Source organism: Arachis hypogaea, chromosome 14, assembly GCF_003086295.3.
Source record: "Arachis hypogaea cultivar Tifrunner chromosome 14, arahy.Tifrunner.gnm2.J5K5, whole genome shotgun sequence".
Lineage (NCBI taxonomy): Eukaryota > Viridiplantae > Streptophyta > Magnoliopsida > Fabales > Fabaceae > Arachis > Arachis hypogaea.
The window spans coordinates 139,511,232-139,532,601 of NC_092049.1; the positions used below are offsets into that span (position 1 = coordinate 139,511,232).

General features: G+C 25.5%; 1 pseudogene; it reads right to left on the reverse strand.

The window, feature by feature from the left end:
- Positions 1–20,661: 20,661 nt before the first annotated feature.
- LOC112744656 (pathogenesis-related protein 5-like) lies at positions 20,662–21,370 on the reverse strand (annotated as a pseudogene).

Sequence of the window (21,370 nt, forward strand, 5' to 3'; positions counted from 1 at the left end):
GAGTATAAAATAAGAAAAAAAAAAAAAGAATAAAGTATAAAACAATAATCATGATAACAAAGGTATCATACAACAACATGAAAATGAGAGGATAAATAAAACACATGCTAAGCATATAAAGGGACAAAAACATAATTTTCTAACCCCTTTTTTTTTTTTTTAACGTCTTACGTGTATTTGGATATATCTTTAATTATGAGTGGGGTGTTCCTAGATGATTAACACATGCACATTTTGATCATAAAATTACGGCAATAAGCCTCAAACAAAACATTCAAGAGCACAATAACTTTTATGATTAGATGATCAAATATTTCTAATCTAAATTCATCACATAGAAAAGATTTCACGATATGATGCTATTTATAACTAAATGATAACAAATTAATCTTGCAAGTGTCCTATGGGATCAAATTGCTCTGATACCAAAATTGTAACACCCTAATGCTTTTAAACTGAGTTAAGCTTTATTTGGGTTATACTTAGTAGCTGATATTCAAAACCTTGCGAAATTTTTCTTTTAAAACAAATGTGAAATATTTATATAAAATAATTTATAGATAAAAATATTGAATAACTAGTTTTTATTAGAATATTTACTAGTTGAAAAATATAAGTGGATCTGAAAATACTAACATGAAAAACAACGTGCTAAATTATGAAGGCACAACAATGACAAGCTTTACTCATACCAAACAAAAAAGAAAACATAATAGTTACAATTGCAATCAGTCAATAAGGATAAAACAAGACACATAGGAAATCCTAATTCTCTTAATTTGTTTAACTATGGCTAACACAATCACATATTCTTCTTTTTTAAGGTAAACGTTTAATGTTTTGTATCTACGTCTTCGATAGCTTGCTCCCACTAGTGCACCTGTCTTTTCACCTCAACTGTATTGTTTCGTACTGCATCGTTCCTGAAGATGGTACGGAGAGGGGGGTGAGAAACGAAAGTTTCTCAGTAGTTATCTATATGGTGTCATCGTATCCATCCCCAGCCACTCCGAGTTTTAAAATAAAAACAGTGATAATGCAATGTTGTTCAATTATTATTTTCAAAAGTCCTTGTTAGTCGGAGTGGTGTGACTTTTAAATGCTTCTTATTTACTTATGTTATGACATGTGTAATGCATACAAAATGCCTATAGCGTTAAAACATATAAAGGTAACTCATAAACCTTGGTATGATGTTCTCACAGGCCATAAAGCAAAACAAAATAAATAATAAATAAGAAAAAAATAGTAACATTGTCATAGATAAGTCAAACAGAATAGATCTGAATAAAATAAAGATCTTAAACAATATCATACATCATACAAAAAGGAACTTTGGAAAAAGAAGGATCTTTGAATGCAATAATAAACATAATCATAAATAAAAAAAAAAGATAAAAGAAGAACAATCATGATCACTCTTTTCATTGCACTTTTCATTACTTTTTCTCGTGGCTTTTGTGGAAGGTATTGAGCTCAAACCGGTATAAAAAGTGGGAGTCCCCTTCCCTTACCGAAGGTTCTTATCCCAAACGTTTTGGCGATCACCTTCCCTTACCGAAGGATCATCTCGATCGATCACCTTCCCTTACCGAAGGATCATATCGATATCTTGTCTTTGGGGGTCACCTTCCCTTACCGAAGGATCATTCCCTCAGTTCAATTTACAATATAGGTTATTTAGACATACACAAGAAGGGAGTTATATCAACAAAGATATATTATTAATATAAAATTGATGGGATAGTCCCCTTCCCTTACCGAAGGTTCTTATCCCAAAGGTTTGTCGATCACCTTCCCTTACCGAAGGATCATCTCGATTATCTTGTCTTTGGGGTCACCTTCCCTTACCGAATGATCATTCCCTCAGTTCTTTAATGCACATAAGATTGTTATTATAATACATAATGCGTATGAAGGAAAGAGACATTCTACCATGACATGCAAATAAAGCTAATATCTATGTTCGAAAACATTTAAAACATGACATATAAAAATTAGCACAAAAACCCCCTACCTCGAGTGAAGTTCCGCTAGGTATTCTGATGTAAATAGATGCAGTTTGTTAGTGAAGAGAGACTTGTTTCATGGCTAGACTTTGTGTATACTAGAATATTTTTTATAGAAAAAGAGAATAGAATGAGAAGGAAAGGATCAAATAGCTCTCAGGTATGTGCAGATTATGTTAGGAGGCATTTAGGTGAAATCTTCAATCTGGATCGTCACTTTGTGAGCCCTATCACTTTTTCTACGTTTGGAATTTGGAATCAGCTATTAGAGACAAATTTATAGAGAATTGAATTAGCTTTAAAACGAATCTTAAACGAAGTCAATCGGATAACCACAGCTTGAGATATTCTTGAAATACTGTTAGTATATCAGGCTGGCTGATAAGAGCGCGATTTTCTACTCTAAACTTGTAACCGATTTATCTACCTAATTTAATTTAAATTTGATTTTATACTGAACTTAAGGGATAGAGCTAGTATTCTTATCTTTTCATATAACTAAATATCATTCAAATATAATAAATATATAGAATTAATTATGGCTATATTTTAAAAGGTTGTTTATTGTCGGTTAGAGATTTACTACCACTAGTGCTTTCATGTGTTTAAATTTTAAATTCAAATCTTAAATCATTACCATTTTAATTAATTAATTAATTATTAAATAAATGACTTGATTCAAAAAGTTGGGATGTTACAGGATGGGCTTCAAGTAAGATTTTTGTGTGAATCTTAAAAGGGCTACAGCGATGAGGCCATTATCACAAACAACTATCTGGGCCTCAGTGAGTGAAGAAATGTTTCACCAACACCAAAACGCGTAATTTTGTTCCCCTTTCGTTTTGGGCCCTTATATAAAATATTTAAGTTTAGCTGTTTAGGATCACATATAGATATTTGGTCCAATGCCATGTCCAAAAGAAAAATATTTGGTCCAATTCAAATATAAAAAACAATTAGGAGTCAATATTTGTCAATATTTTTTATTAATATTAACAAATTTTTTTAGCCACCAGCAACAACAAATATTTTATATTAACATTTATTTTTTTAGAAGCGGAGTGAGGCCATTTGATCGAGTCTTACTTTGTATTTATAGATAGGCCTCTTGATTAAAATATTTTTTTGCACAAAACGCAATTTGCATTTTTTGTTTTCCAAAAAAACAATCTGACACCACAAAAAATGCAGCCTGCGTTTTACATTTCTCCAAAAAAACAACTGACATACACTACAAAACGCAAGCTGCATTTTATTATTCCGAAAAAAAAAATACTGTCCATTACAAAATGCAGGCTGCGTTTGGGCTAAAAGAAAAAAAAATTGAAAAGCTTCCAAAAATCCAAAACGCAAATTACGTTTCTCTATTTTTCTAAAATACAAAAACAAAAAAAACAAACAAAAAGAGAACAAGAGCAAAATGTAACCTACGTTTTGGGCTGACACTATAACAGTGAAAATGTTGTTCATATATCTATTTTATTGCACAACTCCAACGTGTTTTTCATAACGAAAAAAATCAGCTTGTTTCTTGACTTAAAATTTTGTTGAGTAGTTAAAACTTGAAAGTTGGAGGTTGTTGTCCAATCCATCGACAAAAAAAAAAACTTAAAATTAACCATAAAATTATAGGTTGTTGTCCAATACAGAGAGTTGACAATGATTTTGGTATCCAATTTTTTTAGACTATATTAACCCTACAATAAACTATTTCATAAAGCAAATTATAAGGACAAAATAGACATAATTTTTTTTTTGAAAAATCCAATAACTTCCCACAAAAATGAAAACGATTTTGTTACTTCTATAACTATAATAGCACATCTTCCATTGCCTCCATCCACTGCAGTTTGGTTTTTACTTTTCTATGTTTTTCTTGCTGTTCTGCTATTCTCCTTTCTTCAACACTCTCACCTCCATCCTCTTCCTTTGCCTTCCTCCACTACAGTTGCAAATTTCCTTCAGTTTCAGCCGTTACTATTTTTATGTGTAACATTCACTTATATCTCTTCTTCTCTTTAGTTTACTTATCTAATCTATATTTTCAGTCATTTCTCTGCCATTTTTATTTATTCCCAACTTTTGACATATATGAAAATAGTACTATATCACCTTTTGTTTTTATCAATTTAATGTAAAAAAAATAATTTTTTTAGTCTTATCAATTTAATGCAGAAAGAAAACCATTTCTTTTTATTTGATATCTGTTTTTATTTTTTTATATGTCTTTGAGTATCAATGATTGAATGAAAATTTTATAAATATTTTATTATTTTTTTTAATTGCTTTGCAATATTTTTTTAATTTTTTAAAATATTAATTATGTAGAGTATTATATTCGAAATTTGAATACATAAATATTTACTTTGAAACTAAATTAAATTATTAATTTTGTCTACCACAATATTATTTATTTTGTATATTGGCTAAATTATTTGATTGACATATACATAGGACGCAAGAAAGTTCGCACCTATCAAGGATTCGTTAAAAACATTAATATGTTAATTTCCTAAACTATCTAAGTACTGGATTTGATATTTAATTATATAGAGGAGTAGGTTTGACATTTATTAATTTCTTAAATTGTATTGCAAAAAAATTAATTAATTTAATATTATTCATTTGTCACATAATTAACCTATAAAAGATAAAAAAACCTACACCTACCAATGGTAGAATGAAAAATTCTCACACATATTTTGTTAATTTCTTTTTTTATTTGTAATCTATTTTACATTGGATAATATTATTTTTTATTGATTATTAGTTCGACAGATAACACAATAAATGTAGCAATATAAGAATTTTGTTAATTGATTTTTAAAATAATCTGGCGACCTAAGATAAGAATTTTGTTAATTGATTTTATTAATATCTTTTTTATTTTTAATCTATTTTACATTTGATAATATTAATACTTGGTGATAATTAATTACGGTCGGGTTAAGAGAAGGTGGAAGGAGAAGAAAAAAAGAGAAAGGAGAACAAGATAATATAATAATGGCGATGAGATAATAACAAGTATGTGTGTAGAGAATAATAGTAGGAGAAAGAATATTGTTTGATATAGTAAGGGGATATAATAAAAATATAAATTAATAATTTTAAAAATAACAAAATTAAAGATAATTTAAAAGATTAAATATAAAATAAAAAAATTAAAATATTTTTTATCAATTAGAATTTTGCACGAAGATAAATAGTGTTTTAAATATAAATTTTTATCTCAGCTTCAAATTAAATACTATTAAAAATAAATAACTAAACTTAATAACGTTTATAAATAGTTAATTTGTAAAAAAATATTTTTAAATTTTAATTTTGATTTTGTTACACATAATAACAACATAATTTGTAATGTGAGTGTTCTTGGAATGGAATGTAAGAGTTTCCTGATATGGAAAGTGAAATATATAGTGTTCGTTTGAGTGGCTTCATAAAAAGAAAGAAAATCTGGCTGAACGGTTTTATTTAAATTTAATTGATATGATATGATCTTATTTTGTTTTAATTTTAAATCAAATTATTTATCTTTGATTTATCATACGGTTAAAACAGGTCAATAGAAGTATCATTTAATTTTTAAATTCTAGAAACCTAATTAAAAATTTAATATGATTATAGCAACTCAATAATTAAACCGTAGATAAAAGTATAAACAATTTTATGTTTATGATACTATATTAAAATTAAGTCGACTTGAATGTTGGTGCTACTAATAAGAATAAGTGTATGTATGCGTTTATCTTCATTGTTTAAAGTTTAATTTATTTATCAAACTAATTAATCAGTTTACTTTTGAAAAACAAAAACCAAAAAAATCTTCTAAAGATTTGGCCAAAAATAAATATCACAACAGAAGAAAAAATAATAATTTGAGTTAATTTAAGTTATTTTCATAGAGCATTTTTGTTTTGCATTCTTTACTTGATCCGAATAGAAATTATAAAATTACTCCTCTTTATCTATTTTTGTTTTAATTTTAAATCAAATTTATCTTTGATTTATCATACGCTTAAAACAGCTGTGTATGTGTTCATCTTCATTGTTTAAAGTTAAAAAAAAAACTAACTAAATATGGCCAATAATATCTTTTTCTTTTGGCACAAGCAATGCCTTTTTCATTTTACTTTGTTTAAATTTTATTTGATAAGAAGTAATCTTAATAACAAACCACAACAGTTAAACAAAGTTTGCCAAATTATTATTATTATTATTATTATTATTATTATTATTATTATCTAAAAAGATAAAATTTTATTTGTATCATTATGTTATCAAATTAAATATACAATACGGACCCTTTATATCCCTTTCACTTTGATAGCTGTCCTCTAATAGTAATTTTAGCAATTAGGATCTTACAGATTTATCAAATTTTGAATTCGTTTAAATTTATAATGATATTTAAATTAGAAAAAGATGGATGCTAGGGGCCAGCAATTTTGGTGTTTTGTAACCATCAATAGTTTTTTTAATGGTGTGAGATTACATCTAATGGTGGGAGATCACTCACTTTTATTTTGATGGTTAAGTGCTGGCCAGAAAATACAAAAGTTGCTGGTCCCCTAAACTTTTTCTTAGAAAAAATATTCTTAGAATATTTATTTTTATGTTTAATGTAGAATGAATTGTGAAATATTAAATAGAGACCTAATTATAAAATTTTAAATAATTAATCTAATTAAAATTTTAATATAATTATAATGACTCAATAATTAAACTGTAGATAAAAGTATAAACAATTTTATGTTCATAATACTATATTAAAATGAACTCGACTTGAATGTTGGTGCTACTAATAAGAATCAGTGTGTGTTCATCTATATTGTTTAAAGCTTAATTTATTTATCAAACTAATAGTTTACTTTTGCAACAAAAAAAAGATCTCTTAGACTGCGTTTGTTTTTAGAGACAGGACAGAACATGACACTGAAATGGAGACAATAAGACGGAGACACTAAAAATTATTTTTTATGTATTGTGTTTGGATACGATGGACAAGACACTAATGTAATGTCTAGTATTATGTTTGGATACACATGTACAAGACTAAAATATTATATGAATTGACTAAAATAGCCCTGTGATTCCAAATTTTCTACATCAATACAAATTAATTTAATAAAAAATGAGAATACGTAAGAGTACAGGAACTTGAAAAAAATATTTGAAGAGACAAAAAATTTTAATAAAAAAATATATTAGTATTTATATTAAAATAAAATTTATAAATATAATTATTTTATTTTAAAATTTATTATTAATATGTAGGAATACATATGGTTAAGATTAACAAAAAAAATAAATTTGAGTTTGATTAATAAAAAATTTTTTTTAAGTTAATAAGCCAAATTAATTTTAAATAAAAAATTAATTTTAAAAAAAATCCATTTTTACATGAAAAAACAATTAGTTTTTGCATATAAAAATTTATTTTTATTTAAAAAAAACGAATTTTTTTTATCTAAAAACTAATTTTTTTTTAAATTATATAAAATTAATTACAATTTATAAATTATTTTTTAACATTTTAAAAGATTAATTTTACTTTTGCTAATATTTATCTTTCAAAAATTTTAAGATTAATTATTTTTGTTATTATTTTTATTACAAATCAAATAATATAATATAAGGTTAAAATGGTATTGAAGTAAAACGATAAAAAGAAAAGAATTATCTACCCCCAATAAAAAATTCTACAGAAAGGAGAGAGTACCTGGAAAAGAAAGAGATAGAGGAAGAACAGGAAGAAAAAAGTATCTCTGAACAACGCAATAGGAAAAATAAGAAGGGGTAATAGTGGAAAAAAAGAAAAACAAAATTTATAAAATTGTCCGTGTCCACTCTTCCAAATCCCGTGTCCATCATTGTCCTTCGTGAAAGAGTGGACACAAAGGTATAAAAAACTGTCTCGAAGACAATATGTCCACTGTCCATGTCTCTGCTTCCAAACACTTTTTAAATAAGTGTTGTCCATATCTCCGTGTCCTGCCCCCGAAAATAAACGCTACCTTAAAGATTTGGCCAAAAATAAATATCACAACGGGAAATTTTTTTTGAGTTAATTTAAGTTATTTTCATAGAGCATTTTTGTTTTGTATTTCTTATTTTTTTTAATTAGGAGTAAGACTCAAATTTAAAACATTTGAGTGAGAATGGAGAGAATATATCATTTGAACTGTCCTAAAAGAAAATATAAAATTACTCCTCTACAAATTCTAGTAGAATGAATAATACAAACAAAAAAAAAAAGAAAAAAAAACACTACATGAAGACACAGTTCCTCAATTCTAATTAAATATGATTAAATTAACTAAAATAAAAACTTAACACTTAATTTTATGTGGAGTTCATAGGCAAGAGTAATTAAATAATAATTTAATTAAATCTATTAAATCATTTAATTATTTTTAGTTATCAACTCTACATAAAATTATGTATTTAAGTATTTCACCGTTAACTAACATCCTTTCTTTAACACTAACAAGTAACAACTATATAACCCAAAAAAAAAACCTAAGATTTAGGATTTATGAAGATTCTGTGTGGCAAAAAATGATGATGTAATTTGCTCCAAAATATGTACAAGTGCTTATAGCATCATCATAAGCATAACTTTAAGCTCTTGGACATGCATTCTTAAACATTTATGAGTAATTTGTAGGTGGGCTGTGGGCATGTTTGTGGTGTTCCGTGCTCTCCGGTGTAACAATATATAATGAAAATACAGAAAATTTGATATTCAATTATTTTTTTTATTTTATTTCTGTTTTTATAATCTAAAACTACATATTTAGTCACGTACTCACGTTCTGTAAATTCTATATTAACCCACAAAAAAATTATGTAACTGTTTTATTTTCAACCGTTAAAAAAATTTTAAAAAAATTGATCACTCTCAGTCGCAAGATTATAAAAATGACTCCATTTGCAAAATAGTTTAAACAAGATAATTTTTTTAATTAAATGTATATAAAGAATAATTTTTCTCTTTAAATTATTATCATATTATTTTAATTTAATATACTCTTGATATCTATAATTTATAACAATATATAAAGTCAATACAGAGAGTTGACCATAATTTTGGTGTCCAATTTTTTTGGACTATATTAACCCTACAAATACAGAGAGTTGACCATGACTTTGGTGTCCAATTTTTTTGGACTATATTAACCTTACAATAAACTATTTCATAAAACAAATTATAAGGACAAAATATTTTCAGTTATTTGTCTGTCTTTTTAATTTATTCCCAACTTTTGACATATGAAAATAGTACTATATCACCTTTTGTTTTTATCAATTTAATGTAAAAAAAAATAATTTTTTTAGTCTTATCAATTTGATGCAGAAAGAAAATCGTTTCTTTTTATTTGATATCTATTTTTATGTTTTTTATATGTCTTTGACTAATTTTATAAATATTTTATTATTTTTTAATTGCTTTGCAGTAATTTTTTTTAATTTCTTAAAATATTGATTATGTAGAGTATTATATTCGAAATTTGAATACATAAATATTTACTTTGAAACTAAATTAAATTATTAATTTTGTCTACCACAATATTATTTATTTTGTATATTGGCTAAGTTATTTGATTGGCATATACATAGGACGCAAGAAAGTTCGCACCTATCAAGGATTCGTTAAAAACATTAATATGTTAATTTCCTAAACTATCTAAGTACTGGATTTGATATTTAATTATATAGAGTAGTAAATTTGACATTTATTAATTTCTTACATTGTATTGCAAGAAAATTAATTAGTTTAATATTATTCATTTATCACATAATTAACATATAAAAGATAAAAAAAAATCTACACTTACCAATGGTAGAATGAAAAATTCTCACACATATTTTGTTAATTTCTTTTTTTTATTTGTAATCTATTTTATATTGGATAATATTTTTTTTATTGATTATTAGTTCGACAGATAACACAATAAATGTAGCAATATAAGAATTTTGTTAATTGATTTTTAAAATAATCTGGCGACCTAAGATAAGAATTTTGTTAATTGATTTTATTAATCTCTTTTTTATTTTTAATCTATTTTACATTTGATAATATTAATACTTGGTGAAAATTAATTACGGTCGGGTTAAGAGAAGGTGGAAGGAGAAGAAAAAAAAAGAGAAAGGAGAAGAAGATAATATAATAATGGCGATGAGACAATAACAAGTATGTGTATAGAGAATAATAGTAGGAGAAAGAATATTGTTTGATATAATAAGGGGATATAATAAAAATATAAATGAATAATTTTAAAAAATAACAAAATTAAAGATAATTTAAAAGATTAAATATAAAATAAATAAAATAAAATATTTTTTATTAATTAGAATTATGCACGAAGATAAATAGTATTTTAAATATAAATTTTTATCAAATTAAATACTATTAAAAATAAATAACTAAACTTAATAACGTTTATAAATAGTTAATTTGTAAAAAATATTTCTAAATTTTAATTTTGATTTTGTTACACATAATAACAACATAATTTGTAATGTGAGTGTTCTTGGAATGGAATGTAAGAGTTTTCTGATATGGAAAGTGAAATATATAGTATTCGTTTGAGTGGCTTCATAAAAAGAAAGAAAATCTGGCTGAACAGTTTTATTTAAATTTAATTGATATGATATGATCTTGTTTTGTTTTAATTTTAAATCAAATTATTTATCTTTGATTTATCATACAGTTAAAACAGGCAATCAGAAGTATCATTTAATTTTTAAATTCTGGAAACCTAATTAAAAATTTAATATGATTATAGCAACTCAGTAATTAAACTGTAGATAAAAGTATAAACAATTTTATGTTTATGATACTATATTAAAATTAAGTCGACTTGAATGTTGGTGCTACTAATAAGAATCAGTGTATGTATGTGTTCATCTTCATTGTTTAAAGTTTAATTTATTTATCAAACTAATTAATCAGTTTACGTTTGAAAAACAAAAACCAAAAAAATCTTCTAAAGATTTGGCCAAAAATAAATATCACAACAGAAAAGAAAAAAATAATAATTTGAGTCAATTTAAGTTATTTTCATAGAGCATTTTTATTTTGCATTCTTTACTTGATCTGAATAGAAATTATAAAATTACTCCTCTTTATCTATTTTTGTTTTAATTTTAAATTAAATTTATCTTTGATTTATCATACGCTTAAAACAGCTTTGTATGTGTTCATCTTCATTATTTAAAGTTAAAAAAAATTAACTAAATATGGCCAATAATATCTTTTTCTTTTGACGCAAGCAATACCTTTTTCACTTTACTTTGTTTAAATTTTATTTGATAAGAAGTAATCTTAATAACAAACCACAACGGTTAAACAAAGTTGCCAAATTTGTTTTATTATTATTATTATTATTATTATTATTATTATCTAAAAAGATAAAATTTTATTTGTATCGTTATGTTATCAAATTAAATATACAATACAGACCCTTTATATTTCCTTCATTTTGATAGCTGTCCTCTAATAATAATTTCAGCAATTAGGATCTCACAGATTTAATTGATATGATATGATCTTATTTTGTTTTAATTTTAAATCAAATTATTTATTTTTGATTTATCATACGGTTAAAACAGGTAAACAGAAGTATCATTTAATTTTTAAATTTTAGAAACCTAATTAAAAATTTAATATGATTATAGCAACTCAATAATTAAACCATAGATAAAAGTATAAACAATTTTATGTTTATGATACTATATTAAAATTAAGTCGACTTGAATGTTGATGCTACTAATAAGAATAAGTGTATATATGTGTTCATCTTCATTGTTTAAAGTTTAATTTATTTATCAAACTAATTAATCAGTTTACTTTTGAAAAACAAAAACAAAAAAAAATCTTCTAAAGATTTGGCCAAAAATAAATATCACAACAGAAAAGAAAAAATAATAATTTGAATCAATTTGAGTTATTTTCATAGAATATTTTTGTTTTGCATTCTTTACTTGATCCAAATAGAAATTATAAAATTACTCCTCTTTATCTATTTTTGTTTTAATTTTAAATCAAATTTATCTTTGATTTATCGTACGCTTAAAACAGCTGTGTATTCATTGTTTAAAGTTAAAAAAAAACTAACTAAATATGGCCAATAATATCTTTTTCTTTTGGCGCAAACAATGCCTTTTTCATTTTACTTTGTTTAAATTTTATTTGATAAGAAATAATCTTAATAACAAACCACAATGGTTAAACAAAGTTGCCAAATTTGTTATTATTATTATTATTATTATTATTATTATTATTATTATTATCTAAAAAGATAAAATTTTATTTGTATCGTTATGTTATCAAATTAAATATACAATACAGACCCTTTATATTCCCTTCATTTTAATAGCTGTCCTCTAATAATAATTTCAGCAATTAGGATCTCACAGATTTACCAAATTTTAAATTCGTTTAAATTTATAATGATATTTAAATTAGAAAAAATATTCTTAGAATATTTATTTTATGTTTAATGTAGAATGAATGGTAAAATATTAAGTAGAGACCTAATTATAAAATTTTAAATTAACCTAATTAAAATTTTAATATAATTATAAGGACTCAATAATTAAACTGTAGATAAAAGTATAAACAATTTTATGTTCATAATACTATATTAAAATGAACTCGACTTAATGTTGGTGCTACTAATAAAAATCAGTGTGTTCATCTATATTGTTTAAAGCTTAATTTATTTATCAAACTAATAGTTTACTTTTGCAACAAAAAAAAAATATCTCTTAAAGATTTGGCCAAAAATAAAGATCACAACGGGAATTTTTTTTGAGTTAATTTAAGTTATTTTCATAGAGCATTTTTGTTTTGCATTTTTTACTTTTTTTTTAATTTGGAGTAACACTCAAATTCAAAATATTTGAGTGAGAACGGAGAGAGTATACCATTTGAACTATCATAAAAGAAAATATAAAATTACTCCTCTACAAATTCTGATAGAATGAATAATGCAAACAAAAAAAAGAAAAAAACACCACTACATGAAGACGCAGTTCCTCAATTTTAATTAAATATAATTAAATTAACTAAAATAAAAACTTAACACTTAATTTCATGTGGAGTTCATAGGCAAGAGTAATTAAATAGTAATTTAGTTAAATCTATTAAATTATTTAATAATTTTTAGTTATCAACTCTACATAAAACTCTGTATCTAAGTATTTCACCGTTAACTAACAAACCGATCACAAACATTCTTTCTTTAACACCAACAAATAACAACTATATAACCCAAAAAAACCCTAAGATTTAGGATTTATGAGGATTCTATAGGGTAAAAAGTAATGATGTAGTTTGCTCCAAAACAGGTACAAGTGCTTGAAGCATCATCATAAGCATAACTGTAAGCTCTTGGACATGCATTCTTAAACATTTATGAGTAATTTGTAGGTGGACTGTGGGCATGTCTGTGGTGTTCCGTGTTCTCTGGTATAACAATATATAATGAAAATACAAGGTTTGGTATTCAATTATTTTTTTCTATTTTATCCTTGTTTTTATAATCTAAAACTACATATTTAGTCATGTACTCACGTTCTGTAAATTCTATATTAATCCACAAGAAAATTATGTAACTGCTTTATTTTCAACTGTCAAAGAAATTTAAAAAAATTGACCACTCTCAATCGCAAGATTATAAAAATGGCTCCATTTGCAAAATAGTTTAAACAAGGTAATTTTTTTAATTAAATGTATATAAAGAATAATTTTTCTCTTTAAATTATTATCATATTATTTTAATTTAATATACTTTTGATACTTATATCTATAATCTATAACAATATATAAAGTCAATACAGAGAGTTAACCATGACTTTGGTGTTCAATTTTTTTGGACTATATTAACCCTATAATAAACTATTTCATAAAGCAAATTATAAGGATAAAATAGACATAAAATTTGTTTTGAAAAATCCAATAACTTTCCACTAACATGAAAACAGTTTTGTTACTTCTATAACTATAATAGCACATCTTCCATTGCCTCCATCCACTGCAGTTTGGTTTTTACTTTTCTATATTTTTCTTGTCGTTCTGTTATTCTCCTTTCTTCAACACTCTCGCCTCCATCCTCTTCTATTGCCTTCATCCACTGCAAATTTCCTTCAGTTTGCAGCAGTTACTACTCTTACGCGTAATATTCACTTATATCTCTTCTTTCTCTTTAGTTTATTTATCTAATCTATATTTTCAGTCATTTCTCTGTCTTTTTAATTTATTCCCAACTTTTGACATATGAAAATAGTACTATATCACCTTTTGTTTTTATCAATTTAATGTAAAAAGAAATAATTTTGTTAGTCTTATCAATTTGATGCAAAAAGAAAACCGTTTCTTTTTATTTGATATCTGTTTTTATATTTTTTTTATGTCTTTGACTATCAATGATTGAATGAAAATTTTATAAATATTTTATTATTTTTTTAATTGCTTTGCAATAATTTTTTTTAATTTTCTAAAATATTGATTATGTAGAGTATTATATTCGAAATTTGAATAAATAAATATTTACTTTAAAACTAAATTAAATTATTAATTTTGTCTATCACAATATTATTTGTTTTGTATATTGACTAAGTTATTTGATTGGCATATACATAGGATGCAAGAAAGTTCACACCTATCAAGGATTCGTTAAAAATATTAATATGTTAATTTCCTAAACTATCTAAGTACTGGATTTGATATTTAATTATATAGAGTAGTAGGTTTGACATTTATTAATTTCTTAAATTGTATTGCAAGAAAATTAATTAATTTAATATTATTCATTTATGACATAATTAACATATAAAAGATAAAAAAGCCTATACCTACCCATGGTAGAATGAAAAATTCTCACACATATTTTGTTAATTTTTTTTTTTATTTATAATCTATTTTACATTGGATAATATTATTTTTTATTGATTATTAGTTCGACAGATAACACAATAAATGTAGCAATATAAGAATTTTGTTAATTGATTTTAAAAATAATCTGGCGACCTAAGATAAGAATTTTGTTAATTGATTTTATTAATCTCTTTTTTATTTTTAATCTATTTTACATTTGATAATATTAATACTTGGTGATAATTAATTACGGTCGGGTTAAGAGAAAGTGGAAGGAGAAGAAAAAAAAAAGAGAAAGGAGAACAAGATAATATAATAATGGCGATGAGACAATAATAAGTATGTGTATAGAGAATAATAGTAGGAGATAGAATATTGTTTGATATAGTAAAGGGATATAATAAAAATATAAATTAATAATTTTAAAAAATAACAAAATTAAAGATAATTTAAAAAATTAAATATAAAATAAAAAAATTAAAATATTTTTTATCAATTAGAATTATGTACGAAGATAAATAGTATATTAAATATAAATTTTTATCTCAGCTTCAAATTAAATACTACTAAAAATAAATAACTAAACTTAATAACGTTTATAAATAGTTAATTTGTAAAAAATATTTCTAAATTTTAATTTTTATTTTGTTACATATAATAACAACATAATAAATTGTTTAATATCTTATTTAATTTAAATTTATAAATTTATACATTCTAAAAGTTAATTTGATAATTTGGGTAAAAATTTTAAATACTTTATGTCTTACATTGTTTATCGAAACTTCAACAACTAATAAAAGTTAACAGAATAGATTATTATAAATCAAAGTGATAGACAAGATTAAAAGTTGCGATAATAATACTTGGTGATAATTAATTACGATCGGGTGACAAGAAGGTGGAAGGAGAAGGAAAAAATGAGAAAGGAGAATAAGAAAATATAATAATGACGATGAGACAATGACAAGTATGTGTTTAGAGAATAATAGTAAGAGAAAGAATAGTATTTAATATAGTAAGAGGATATAATAAAAATATAAATTAATAATTTTAAAAAATTAATGAAATTAAAGAAAATTTAAAAAGTTAAATATAAAATTAAAATTTTTTTTAACAATTGAAATTATGTATGAAGATAAAGAGTCTTTTGAATATAAATTTTTATCTCGACCTCAAATTAACTACAATAAAAAATAAATAATTAAACTTAATAACGTTTATAAATAGTTAATTTGTAAATAATATTTTTAAATTTTTATTTTGATTTTGTTACACATAATTTTTAACTAATAATCTTGAAGCGTTTATATAGTTATTGTTGGGAATAAGACACCATTCCCCCTTGAGAAAACACCTTTGACAGAGAAATAAAATAGACACAATCACAACACAATAATTTAACGTGGAAACTCCAATTACCGGAAAAAAAACCACGGCCGTTGTCAAATGACAACCAGAGAATATCACTATGTGAAAATTGTTACAACACATAGACTTCTTTCTTTCTAACACCGGCACCCCAGTACACCCACACTCTCTCAAAGCAAATATCTAACTACACCTCACAACACTCTCTAATCAAAGAGTATAGAGGAAAAGAAAAATCAGATACAAGCTTAAAGTGTTTCTGACTGGTGTAAAAACAAATGGAGAACTTAGCCTCATATTTATAGCCTAGGTCATCCACTCCATTTGCTATCCTAAACAATGTGGGACTAATTCAACCAAATCCTAACAATCTCCACCTTGATTGAAATAGTCACACATCTTCAACTTCCATTGTCAACACCGACAATTCTTTGCTGCCATTGTCTATACCGACAATCATAGTTCAGAGAACTATCATACTCCACCATGAAAGTATACTCACTTGGAATTAGACCACTCCAAGCATTTCACCTTGGTACAGATCGAAACCTTGCTGAAAATTCATGGTGCAACTTCCAAATTGGCTTTTTCTGGAAGTTCTTCAGCCATCGACCTAACTCCGCCACACACCTTGCATCTCAACGCCAACCAATGCCCGTGTGCAATTGTGGACCCGATTGCCACAACTTATCCTTATCCATGGCAGTGCGGCAATACCATGAGGATACTTCTTATTCAACGCCTTGTGCAAACCTGATTGTATCAACACATCCTTGACTTGTATTTGCCACAAACCAAAATTGATTCTTCCATCAAATTTCTCTATTTTAAGCTTCACAGCACTTGAATATCCTAACATTGTTGCAACCGTATACTGGAATAGTATAACTCAACTGTAGACCGTACACTAGGAAGGGTTCCCAGAAAAGAGAGGTGGGTCACAATGGACACACTTAAATACCAAGTCTTTCCTTAGCCAGAACCTTTCCAAACTGCACTCTCACAGTGTCACACTGCCTTCCAGCAATAACAACAGCAACCAAAGCTCAACCTCAAGCCACAGGACAAAATTCTTTTCTGATATGAAAGGTCAGACTAGGCTGCAACCACAGAGCATACTAAGAATAAATCCCACCGAACCGAAGCTCTGATACCACATGTTGGGAATAAGACACCATTTCCCCTTGAGAAAACACCTTTGACAGAGAAATAAAATAGACACAATCACAACAGAAGAATTTAACGTGGAAACTCCAATTACCGGAAAAAAAACTACGGCCGTTGTCAAATGACAACTAGAGAATATCACTATGTAAAAATTGTTACAACACATAGACTTCTTTCTCTCTAACACCGGCACCCCAGTACACCCACACTCTCTCAAAGCAAATATCTAACTACACCTCACAACACTCTCTAATCAAAGAGTATAGAGAAAAAGAAAAATCAGATACAAGCTTAAAGTATTTCTGACTGGTGCAAATACAAATGGAGAACTTAGCCTCATATTTATAGCCTAAGCCACCCACTTCATTTGCTATCCTAAGTAATGTGGGACTAATTCAACCAAATCCTAACAGTTATTTATATGGTCAATAAATCTGGTAGTTTTTCAAAAATCGAGAAATTATCGATAAGAAGATGTATGATGAATTATGAATAATTTTTATACTCTCCTATTTGCTTATTAATTATTCTTATAGTTTGATATTTAAAAACAAAAAAATAAGCATTCTCATTACTTCTATTTTTCACTATTTATAAAAAATGAAGGCTTTTTCATATTTAGATCCATATTTTGACCTACCACTTAAAAAAGATGAAGACAAATATAAATATCCATATTTATGTAAAAATTATCTTTTGTAAAAAACTAATATGTATTTTGGTTTATATATATACTCTTTTTGAATCAGAATAATGTTATTATCATTATTTTTTAAATTATATTTTTTCTCATAATATATATATACCTCTTTATTGTGAGTTTTTATAATTTAACATTTTAAAAAACTTTTATAGTAATTTTAATTTTAATAAAATATGATATAAATAAGGACATGTCAATATTAAAATAAAAAAGGAAAAGTCTAGGGGGCCAGCAAATTTTTCAAATTCTGGTCAGTATGTAGCTAGCAAAGAAAAGTGAGCCATTGGATAAAATCTCTCACCAATCTCACACCATTAAAATTATTATTGATGGCTATTTGATGGCTATAAATTACAAGAGTTACTGGTTTCCTAACACTTCTCAATAAAAAATATTTATTTAATACATTTAAAAAATAAATAATATATTAACAAAAAATAAAATTAATTTCTTAAAAACAATAGAAAAGCGGCTGAAGAGTCATTGTGGCCTTCTTGTTCCAACTTTTCTTTAGTCATTGCGGCAGCAGCTTCCGCTAACAAAACCAAGCCATTCCATTTTGGATCAAGAATTGCCTGTAACAAGAAAGGCATGATTGTAAAACTGGAATGTAATGTGAGTGTTCTTGGAATGGAATGTAAGAGTTTCCTTATATAAAAAGTGAAATATATAATGTTTGTTTGAGTGGTTTCATAAAAAGAAAAAAAATATGGCTGAACGATTTTATTTAAATTTAATTGATATGATATGATCTTGTTTTGTTTTAATTTTAAATCAAATTATTTATCTTTGATTTATCATACGGTTAAAACAAGCAAATAGAAATATCATTTAACTTTTAAATTCTAGAAACCTAATTAAAAATTTAATATGATTATAACAACTCAATAATTAAACTGTAGATAAAAGTATAAACAATTTTATGTTTATGATACTATATTAAAATTAAGTCGACTTGAATGTTGGTGCTACTAATAAGAATTAGTGTATGTATGTGTTCATCTTCATTGTTTAAAGTTTAATTTATTTATCAAACTAATTAATCAGTTCACTTTTGAAAAACAAAAACCAAAAAATTTTTCTAAAGATTTGGCCAAAAATAAATATCACAACAGAAAAGAAAAAATAATAATTTGAGTGAATTTAAGTTATTTTCATAGAGCATTTTTGTTTTGTATTCTTTACTTGATTCGAATAGAAATTATAAAATTACTCCTCTTTATCTATTTTTGTTTTAATTTTAAATCAAATTTATCTTTGATTTATCATATGCTTAAAACAGCTGTGTATGTGTTCATCTTCATTGTTTAAAGTTAAAAAAAAAAACTAACTAAATATGGCCAATAATATCTTTTTCTTTTGACGCAAGCAATGCCTTTTTCATTTTACTTTGTTTAAATTTTATTTGATAAGAAGTAATCTTAATAACAAATCACAACGGTTAAACAAAGTTGTCAAATTTATTTTATTATTATTATTATTGTTATTATTATTATCTAAAAAGATAAAATTTTATTTGTATCGTTATGTTATCAAATTAAATATACAATACAAACCCTTTATATCCCCTTTACTTTGATAGCTGTCCTCTAATAATAATTTCAGCAATTAGGATCTCACAGATTTATCAAATTTTGAATTCGTTTAAATTTATAATGATATTTAAATTAGAAAAAATATTCTTAGAATATTTATTTTTATGTTTAATGTAAAATGAATTGTGAAATATTAAGTAGAGATTTAATTATAAAATTTTAAATTAACCTAATTAAAATTTTAATATAATTATAAGGGCTCAATAATTAAACTGTAGATAAAAGTATAAACAATTTTATGTTCATAATACTATATTAAAATGAACTCGACTTGAATGTTGGTGCTACTAATAAGAATCAGTGTGTGTTCATCTTCATTGTTTAAAGCTTAATTTATTTATCAAACTAATAGTTTACTTTTGCAACAAAAAAAAAAATCTCTTAAAAGATTTGGCCAAAAATAAAGATCACAACGGAAAAATTTTTTTTCTTTGAGTTAATTTAAGTTATTTTCATAGAGCATTTTTGTTTTGTATTTTTTCTCTTTTTTTAAATTAGGAGTAAGACTCAAATTCGAAACATTTGAGTGAAAATGGAGAGAGTATACCATTTGAACTATTCTAAAAAAAATATAAAATTACTCCTCTACAAATTATGGTAGAATGAATAATGCAAAAAAAAAAAAAAACAAACTACTACATGAAGACGCAGTTCCTCAATTCTAATTAAATATGATTAAATTAACTAAAATAAAAATTTAACACTTAATTTCATGTGGAGTTCATAGACAAGAGTAATTAAATAATAATTTAGTTAAATCTATTAAATTATTTAATAATTTTTAGTTATCAATTCTACATAAAGTTATGTATCTAAGTATTTCACGGTTAACTAACAAATCAATCACAAACATCCTTTCTTTAACACTAACAAGTAACAACTATATAACCAACAAAAAAAAAAAAACCTAAGATTTAGGATTTATGAGGATTATGTGGGGCAAAAAGTGATGATGTAATTTGCTCCAAAACATGTACAAGTGCTTGAAGCATCATCATAAGCATAACTATAAGCTCTTGGACATGCATTCTTAAACATTTATGAGTAATTTGTAGGTGGGCTGTGGGCATGTCTGTGGTGTTCCGTGCTTTCCGGTACAATAATATTCCAGACTGTTGAATGCCGCACACGCGCTCTTGTATGTAACTACCAAACTGGTGATATTTTTTACCTGTAACTCCTTTGGACAGTTATCATTTAGCTAAAAAACGCAGCCAGCATATTGACTGTTATCGGTTCTTCCGGTTGCATGTACCCCCATAGGAACATTATAACCGTCTACCAAGTTCACATCATAAAAGTCCATATTGCCATTGCCAGCATTTTCAACCGTGAACTCGGCCGGTGTTACCGGCAGAACACCTCCGCCGATACACTTGAGGCCACCGAAACAGTCTCCGATAGCACATTCAACGTTACCGGTCCTATCAAAATTGCATTCGGTTCTAGTCCAAAAACGTCCTGACCAACCAGCCGGCACATTTAATTGGGTCAAAGAACCGGGTCTTAGAGAAAATTCCGTGTAAATAATATTTGGGCGGTTGCCGAAAAGACTTCCGGGCGGCCAAACAGCGTATTTGCAATTATTTTGTAGGGTGAATAATGTGGTTGATGCAATATCACCTGCCAATATATTCAT